This window comes from Alligator sinensis, unplaced genomic scaffold (assembly GCF_000455745.1).
Source record: "Alligator sinensis unplaced genomic scaffold, ASM45574v1 scaffold721_1, whole genome shotgun sequence".
Taxonomy (NCBI): domain Eukaryota; kingdom Metazoa; phylum Chordata; order Crocodylia; family Alligatoridae; genus Alligator; species Alligator sinensis.
The window spans coordinates 1,704,591-1,712,154 of record NW_005841857.1 but is presented as its reverse complement, the minus strand read 5'-3'; the positions used below and the strand labels follow the sequence as shown (position 1 = coordinate 1,712,154).

Genomic DNA, 7,564 nt, shown 5'->3' with positions numbered 1-7,564 from the left:
CTTTCCCACTTTCTGGCCTAATACCTGCTTAAAGAAATCAAAGGATCTATTAGGGCACTGCAGTACACACAGGTGGGACTTAACTTTCATCTAGCCCCCTGATCAGAAATAATATAATCAGACAAGACAACATAAGCTAAGATATAACACCACCTATTGTTGAAGTTGTCCTTGCTGTCATTGCAACTTTTCCCCCTTTTAGTTATGAAGAATTTAAAAATAGGAACAAAAGGTGCTTATACACGTGCTCAGGGGCGGGGAGGGGACATTTTAATTAGAGCAGTTCCCCGACAGCTGCTTTAATTAAAATGGCTCACTGTCATGTGTATTAACCTCCCCCCCGGCGTTTTAAAGTGGCTGTGCGATGCGTAAAGCCATTTTAAGATGCAGGCGGGGCTTAATACACATGACAGCGAGGCGATACTAGACCGTTTTTATTAGAACACAGAGCGGACCCCATTAATCGAGTCTGCTCTGATGAATTCCAATTAGAACATGACCTAGCATGTCTATAGGCTGCCACAAGATTTATCATTTGGTAACTCCTAGAAATCCTGGTGGTCTGCCATCCATGCAGGTTTCCATGTTGGTCTGTTTACTCATGTCCTTTAGCCAGCCAGGGGGAAAGTTGCTTACACTTGGATCTAGATTATCAGTGAATACAGGACTCATGTCATCCAGGTCAAGCTTGTCATTGTAAGCAGACTCTCCACTGAAGACAGCAGTGCTTTGAGCTCTTGAGCACACACCAGCAATTCTTCCTCCACAATTGTCTCCAATTATGAGCTATAGAAATGTACTGAGATATTTCCATATTCTCTTCTGCATGCTTTCTGGGAGGGTTGATGATGAGTCTCTTGCATTTGTTCTTCCCTTTCTTTCTACTAATCTGTGCAACAGATTGATGTATTGCAAAGGAACACGCTTGATTTTCTGTAGCATGCAGGGTAAATTGTCCAGTAGCTTAATAATTAAGATCCCCTCCAAAAAGGATAAGTTTGGGATTTTTTCCTAACTGCTTTTCTATGGCTTTTACATTATCCCTCTTTCCTGGATGGACACATGCTTCTCTTTTTTTTTCTGGCATGAATTCCTAACTTTGGCTTACCTGTTCATCCGCCTTGTGGGATGCTGTCTTCAGGTCACTAATACAGGACTCTGCCACCTTACCAGTCCCTGCGGGTGCAGGGAAGCTTGCCAGTTCTTGCTCCCTGAACCAAAAAAAAAAGCATGGATGTACACTATTAACTGACCTAACAATCTTAATTGTGTCTTATGGTTGATGTGTATCATTGTAGTTCCACATCTTTAGCTGGTTTTGTTCAAAGATGTTAGCTTTTTATTTTTCCAGGTTTCACTCTAGAGAGGAGAAAATGCTTTATGGGTGCATTAACTGCTCATTTTCCTCCTTTCCATCTCCTTATAAAATTTTTGTAAGTGATTCCTAGAATTTATCCATTTTGTATGAAAAAAAATGAACACACATAGATAACTGTTAATAACTATTACTACAAGGAAACTGGAGAGTAGGTACAAAGGTTTACCTCTTCCTTTCTGATTTTACTAGTTCCTAGAATTAAATAAGGCAAACTAACTGCTTATTTTCTTCTTTATTTCTTTTGCATTAACGGTTAATAACAATTATATAAAATATAGTATTACATTTATTTTAATGCTATTGAAAGAAACTGGCTAAACCAATGGAAGATGGGTCAAAAATTAATGACTATTACAAAAAATGGATACTGTTAAATATAAACATTAAAAAGTCACAGGGGAACAGAGATTTGTGGTGTCCAAAAATAATCTCAGAGAGAGGGTAATGAGGACAGTGTGTCCTTGCTGATGTCCTCTGCACAGACAATATGAAATTTCTTTGTATCCCAGTCTTGTCTTCACTAAGACCCTAAACATGGAGCCAATGATATGGATTATTTTCTTTGCTCCCCTGTTACTCACAGAGGAAGTAATGCTGGTCTTCATTTTGGTTATCTGGAGTTGTTGGTAATCTGTGTGTAAAAACAGCCATTCAAATTCCTTCCTCTGCTCAGTCAGATCAGGGCTAAACTGCAACAGTGCATGCATCTGTGCCTGCGTCAGTCCTTCCGTCTTCCAATGGATGCACAGCCGTATTTTGACAAGGTGTCGCAAGCTACTACCAACTACTGATTTCCAGCTAATGTTTCTGGGAGTGGGCTTTCAAGTCCATCTATATCAAATCCCAGAACTTGCAGGTTGTGGCATTTTTCCCCGTGGAATTCTAATGTCCTTGCTTTCCTTTCTTGACAGGTAAAAAAGGAAAATACCCACTCTGTACCATCTGCAGCCATGCTCAGTCATAAAGAATTGACAAGTTATTTGTTCTTTGCTTTCAGTACCCGAGGTAGCCTTCTGTTTCATTATTATTAAGATGTTTGAGTGTTGTTCTTTAAAAGATTAATGGCAAGAGAATCCTGTTACTTTCCTATATATCAGCAAGATCAACGAGTATTCATTCCTCAGCTTTATCCCTGAACAGTCTGGGCCCCTTTTGGTAGAACTGCTAGTACACCAGAAGTAAGTCATGATCCCATAACTTTTCTTGCCTGGTGTCACCAGTCTAGTCTGATCTCACTAAGTCAAAAGTATCTGCAGCCACATTTTGCATTCTGGATGTATGCAAAGCAAATTGCAAACATAATCAGATGCTTTTCGAATGCATCTCCACACAAGTACTGCAGAGTTGTATTTTGTAAGGAATCACTTTACAGCACAATAATCTATGCAAATTCTTTACCTGGTATACATGGACAATGCTCCAAAATTCCAGCCAAATGCTTGATTTCCTTCTCATTTAAATTGTGACCTCCAAAAGCCACTGCTCTGCTCCTATCAAGATAATCCATTTGTTCAAATGCAAATCTGATGGCAACCTCTGGGGCACCACAGGTTATCACAAAGAGGATGGATCCAAGAATTTAAGCACCATGTGGCTGAGAATTCCTTTCTTCAGTGACTCAAACATTTTGAAGTTTCTCTGTCCCGAGAAAATTACTTTTATTTAGTTGGTATAATGGTGCTGCCTGCATTTCATTTTTCTGTTTTATGAATCTAGATCTACAAAGTCTATAAGCCTCTGTGCTACCTCTAAATTTGTAGGAACCTGGCAGTCTTTTATGACATTTTCTGGAGCTGAGGCTTCAACCCAGGCTAACCGATTACGTGTCTCAAGGAAATGAGGCAAGTCCTTACAAATTTACATTTGTTTTCTGCAAATTTAAATCCTATTTTCTTCAAAAGCTTTAAAATCCTTTCCATTCCTACCAATACCAAATGTTCTTCCCAGGTTTTATGTAAGAAAATTATTTCATCCAAGTGCATGAGCATTTCTTCAGATCTCAAAACTTGGATTAGCCCTTTTATCACAGTCTGAAATGGCCCTGGCACATTCATGAATCTGAAAAGCATTCTAGAGAATTTGATCTTGATCTGATGGTATCCAAATACTAACTCGAAATTACTAAAATATTTTGCTCCTCACATTGTATCCTGTTCTCGAGCCTTGAAATTCAGTATATACTTCAGTAGCAATCCTTTCTGGAAGTGCTGCATCTGATATAAAAGAGTAATTTTCAGGCTGGGAATTAACATTTGATATCTTTAAGGGAGCCTCAATTTCTGCTTTCACATTTTGAACAGCCTATGTAAATATCTGTAAGACTCACAATCCACATAGGGAAGCTACAGGTAACAGGTTTTGGCATCATCATTAAAGAAACACTTTTCTGCTTTCTCATCACATCACTTGTTCACAGGAGCAAAATCGCAGCCTGTCAAATGTTCACAGATTCCAGTCACATCTGCCTGACCAGTATATTTCTTCTTGGGTAAAAGTGCTTTTGCCATCCTGAAGCCATTGCAGGAGGTTGCGGTACCTGCTTATGCAAAACAAGGATCTACTGTCATTACTGTTAACGCAAGTAAACATGCCAGCACACGCAGGCACAACTTGAATTCCTTCTAGCCTTCCTGACTAGGGACAGCAGGATAATATAAAACTCCCCAAATACTTAACATTAAAATAAAGATAATACATTAGTTTATGGCAGATGTACTGTCTGTACCAATCACTGTGGGACCATTCTGCAGAGGAGAACAGATTCAACGGGAGGGATTGAAAGTGTCCCCATCCTAGAATAGCTTGCTGGCCTGGTGGTGAAGGCACTCATTTGGAAGATGTGGGTTTGAACTCCTTAGGCAAGAGTGGAAACTAAACCTGGGTCTCCAGTCTCCTCGGCAAGGTCTCCAACTGCTAGACAGTTATATAAAGTAAGGCACTGCCACCCCACCTCTTCCTGCATCCCCACAGGAGGAGCAACCTCTGATCCATTCTTTTAAAGGATGAGCTTAACACCTAACTGCAGGAGAGAGTTCCAGGTTGTGAATCCTAAAGTGAGGAGTCAGCCCTTACTTCACAAAATATATCACTTTACAAGAAAGACTTGCAAGTATCAAGTTCAAATTTTCAGTGTCCCCCCTACTTCCCAGGACTCCACCTGGACAAAGATATGCACAAGGCGCACGTTTTTCAATGGTCTGACATTTGAATGTGACACTTGTATACAGCAGTACAGGGATGTGGCCAGGCGCCCTGGGCAAAGCAGAAGTGCTGATTTCTACTTTGCAATCATGAACACATGGCTGCCAGCAGCAGCAACTTTTCTGCCCCCTCCCAAAGTTGACACCCTATCACACCCCTGGTTACACCACTGCAAGTTGTCTGGCAGTTAACAAATTTGACAGGAATAGAAAGGTGGTGATTTTTTTACCTGAATCTTTTTTCCAAATAAAAGTATTAAAAACCTTTTTTTATTTTTGTTTTGCAAATGGCGAACAGCATATGCTGCTCTTCAGTTGTACAAACCTTTTTCAAGTGACTGCCTGGTGCTACCAAAAACATAACAGAAAAGAATGATCTTATACATCCTTTTTGTATTAGTAAACTATTCATCTCCAGCCTCCGAATCAGACATTTTTTTTGTTCATATGCCAAGATGTTGGGTTTTTTTTGGTTGGATGTTTGCTTTGATTTCTCTAGTTTAATCAGTCAGCTTCTTTGCATTAGTGAATTCCTCATCAAAATGGTAATTTACAAGGGCATCTTTTGAGGCTCTTAGCTGATCATAATTTATGTGATATCCATTTACATTTCTTAATGCCTTTTACTGGGAATGTTGAGTTCATAAAGTCTATTATGTCGAAGTACCACACTGCACAAGAATTTACAGTTCTGAGTTGAGACAGCAATTAGGCATTGCTATGAGTCTGTGCTCATGGGGCCCCTTTAAGTCTGAATCATTGGAACTGAAACTACAGCATCAGACTTCTCCATTTCTGTACCAAAAATGTAGATGACCTCAGTTCAGCTTCCCCATCTCATTTCACTTGTGGATTTTGGAAATAGATTGGTCACATATTGGCACGCTGCAGCTTTGCTGCAATGCTCTGATGTAAAAAGTATGAATGCTTAGAACAAACTACAGTTATTGCAACTTCAGTGCAAGAACTTGTTTTAATCACTCACGGAGCCAAAGAATATGCATTCTGCTGGGGACAGGGACGGGGCAGGGACCTATACACCACTTCCTTGTTAAAGTTGTAAACTGTCTTCCAAACTCCCTTGTATTTGTTTCTGTAGCCCTGAACACTCAAATCACCTGAGTGAGATTCTTATTTCTTTTGTATGTTAAAGCGCATAATTCCAGTGCCAGCAAAATCTGTCATGTTAAAAAATGCAGTGAAATATTATTGATCAATGATCATAACCCTTCTTTCTCCCACTTATGTTGCTGCTTCTACAGAAACAAATGTAATGATTATAGTCAGCTGCTCTTGTTCAGTTCTTTGTTGCCATCAACTACAATAGAATAATACGTGGTGGGTTTCAAGGCAGATATTCAAGAATAATAATTATGAATATTTTTGCACAGATAAAATTCACAAATTTTCTTCAAATTAAGTTGTTGGAAATGTTAATTCATCACAGGGTCATGTCACTTAAGAAACTTCATGTTTCAAAATTTTCCCATTGTAGGACAAACAGAAGTTGTCTAGTGGATCTTGCAGGGGAATGTTTTCTATTCTGTGCAACCTGATCAAATCCAGTTGTATCAGACAAATAATTTGGCTCTGGTTTTACCATCCACATGAACATGCTTCAGTCCACTTTGTGTCTGTCCACATATGGTAACTGTTCATACGACCTGCCAGTTTTCCATGATATTCAATTTGTTTCTTCAGTCTTGAACCACTTAACCTTGCAAGCTTAAACAAAATCTGCAGAGAAAACCTGCAGTAGAAGAAATGAATGGAATAATCTAAAGTGGAATTGAGAAGCCAACTTCTCTTTCTTGCATTCTTCAGCTGGAAGCCAGAATGAAAAATGGAAAGCTTAACATTTCCTTCCATTAGTATTCAAAGGAAAACCCTTACAAATTGTTTGGACTGTCGCAGAATTCACAAGGAAAAAGAGAATGGTGTCACTGATTACTGACCACTTGGCAGGATCTTTCATGACATCAATACTCGGGTTTTCCTCTTTATGGATTCTTCCAAATGTTTTGTATTACTGTACAGTTACCTCAGGTTATTATTGCACAAAGCACATTCTTCATCCATAAACGGAGCTACCTCAGCAGTGAGGGACAACGTTTTATTCTTGTTCTTTTCTTTCAGACCTATGGGAACTATCAGAAGAAAACAAAAAGCAATTGGTCCAATAAAAGGTATCACCCACAAACATCCTTTCCTCCAATTTGTTTAAAAACTTTATTTTTAGAGGTAGGAACACAATCAAAATGTCACTCAAGACTGGGACGGGGGAGGGAATCATCTGGAATTGAAACATCTGCTTTCAGAAATCTTAAGTGTGCTCGACTAGATGGCTGATTGGCTTTGCTTTCAATTTTTCTCTTGTTATTTGCAGCTCAAGAGTGACATTTCCTTTTTCATAGAAGACTCTCATTCTCACTTTCAGTTTTGGCCAAGACATTTTAAACTCTTATTGAACATCATTAGCTGACAATACATGTACACAGACAAAAATGAATCTGGGAATTTTAATCAACCAAGTACAAACTGACTCATTCAAACAGAAACACCACCTGTTGTCTGTTGTTCTGAGAGCCAGTTCTGCAACATGGCCATTTTTTAGAAAACAATTATTGGCAGCGAATCATAAACACTTCACATTTGTGAATTTGCTTTTTTGCTACCTCTAACCTCTTAGCAAGGACACTTCTTGCTACTTGAATTACCATTAAAGCTGTCCTAGGGCAGTCACGTAACAGCGAGATATTACAGACTTGTAGGCTTCTAAGTCTTTTCTTGGATTAGTGCAAAGTAGCTAACAAAAATATCAGTAATTTTACCCTCCTGATTGGAGGATGCACATTAAACAAAGAGGGGAATGAGTGACCGTGGGGATTACAGACTAACTCTTTTACCTTGGTAATGGGAAAATTGGCTCAAACTACAATTAAAATAAACTTATAAAATGTCTTTGGAAATATGATGAGGGGGACAA

The 7,564-nt window shown here is 39.0% G+C and overlaps 1 long non-coding RNA gene across 1 annotated transcript in view; it reads left to right on the top strand.

The window, feature by feature from the left end:
- The window catches only part of LOC102376336, a 15,027-nt gene extending 11,839 nt beyond the window's left edge, over positions 1–3,188 (top strand). Inside the window, exons 3-4 of the long non-coding RNA XR_322976.3 lie at positions 2,290–2,383; positions 3,139–3,188. This is a non-coding gene — a long non-coding RNA (uncharacterized LOC102376336). The remainder of the gene's footprint in view (positions 1–2,289; positions 2,384–3,138) is intronic.
- Positions 3,189–7,564: the final 4,376 nt, after the last annotated feature.